The sequence below is a fragment of the Monopterus albus genome, unplaced genomic scaffold, assembly GCF_001952655.1.
Source record: "Monopterus albus unplaced genomic scaffold, M_albus_1.0 scaffold43.1, whole genome shotgun sequence".
In the NCBI taxonomy this organism is placed as follows: Eukaryota; Metazoa; Chordata; class Actinopteri; order Synbranchiformes; family Synbranchidae; genus Monopterus; species Monopterus albus.
In genome coordinates this window covers 2,209,462-2,211,113 of record NW_018127923.1, presented here as the reverse complement: position 1 = coordinate 2,211,113, position 1,652 = coordinate 2,209,462, and the positions used below count along the sequence as shown (strand labels likewise).

At 44.1% G+C, this 1,652-nt stretch overlaps 1 protein-coding gene across 1 annotated transcript in view; it reads right to left on the bottom strand.

Moving 5' to 3' along the window:
• The window catches only part of ttc27 (tetratricopeptide repeat domain 27), a 100,179-nt gene that overhangs the window by 22,210 nt on the left and 76,317 nt on the right, over positions 1-1,652 (bottom strand). The gene's annotated exons all lie outside the window — the stretch shown is intronic.

Genomic DNA, 1,652 nt, shown 5'->3' with positions numbered 1-1,652 from the left:
GTTGTCATGTTGGAAGACCCCGCCACGACCCATCTTCAATGCTCTGACTGAGGGAAGGAGGTTGTTGCTCAAAATCTCACAATAAATGGCCCCATTCATCCTCTCCTTAATACAGTGCAGACGTCCTGTCCCCTTCTCAGAAAAGCACCCCCAAAGCATGATGTTACTACCCCCATGCTTCACAGTAGGGATGGTGTTGTTGGGATGCAACTCATCCTTCTTTTTCCTCCAAACACGATGAGTGAAGTTTAGACCAAAAAGTTCTACTTTGGTCTCATCTGACCACATGACTTTCTCCCATGCCTCCTCTGGATCATCCAGATGGTCTTTGGCAAATTTCAGATGGGCCTGGACATGTGATGACTTGAGCAGGGGAACCTTCCGTGCAATGCATGATTTGAAACCATGACAGCGTAGTGTTCTACCGACAGAACTGTGGTCCCAGCTCTCTTCATGTCATTGACCAGCTCCTCCCTATCGTTCTGGGCTGATTCCTCACCTTTCTCATCATCCGTGATACCCCACGAGGTGAGATCTTGCATGGCGCCCCAGTCCGAGGGAGACTGACAGTCGTCTTTAGCCTCTTCCATTTTCTAACAATTGCTCCAACAGTTGATCTATTTTCACCAAGCTGCTTGGCAATTGCCCTGTAGCCCTTTCCAGCCTTGTGGAGGTCCACAATTTTGTCTCTGGTGTCTTTTGACAGCTCTTTGGTCTTGCCCATGGTAGTAGTTGGCGTCTGACTGACTGTGGGGTGGACAGGTGTCTTTAAAGAGCTCAGACAGGTGCTACTAATTTAGATTAATGAGTGGAGTAGAGGTGGACTTTTTCAAGGCACAGTAACAGGTCTTTGAGAGCCAGAATTCTTGCTGTTTCTCAGGTGTTCAAATACTTATGTTCAGCAGTGCTAGACAAATAAATTCTTTAAAAAAATCATACAATGTGATTTCCTGAATTTTTTTTTCAATTCTGTCTCTCAAAGTGGGAATGCACATACAATGTGAATTTCAGACCCCTCCATGATTTCTAAGTGGGAGAACTTAGAACTTTGTGAACAACTGCGTAAGCAAATAGTCCAACAGTTTAAGAACAATGTTTGTCAACATACAGTTGCAAGGAATTTAGGTATTTCATCATCTACAGTCCATAATATCATCAAAAGATTCAGAGAAATCTTTGCACGTAAGTGGCAAGGCTGTAAACCAACACTGAATGTCTGTGACCTTTAATCCCTCAGGTGGCACTGCATTAAAAACAGACAACATTCTGTAAAGGATATTACAGGAGCTACACATTCCAAAAACGTTGGCACAGGTAGCAATAAGAGGCCGGAAAAGTTAAATGTACATATAAGGAACAGCTGGAGGACCAATTTGCATCTTATCAGGTCAATTGGCAACATGATTGGGTATAAAAAGAGCCTCTCAGAGTGGCAGTGTCTCTCAGACGTCAAGATGGGCAGAGGATCACCAATTCCCCCAATGCTGCGGCGAAAAATAGTGGAGCAATATCAGAAAGGAGTTTCTCAGAGAAGAATTGCAAAGAGTGTGAAGTTATCATCATCTACAGTGCATAATATCATCCAAAGATTCAGAGAATCTGGAACAATCTCCGTGCGTAAGGGTCAAGGCCGGAAAACCATACTGGATGCC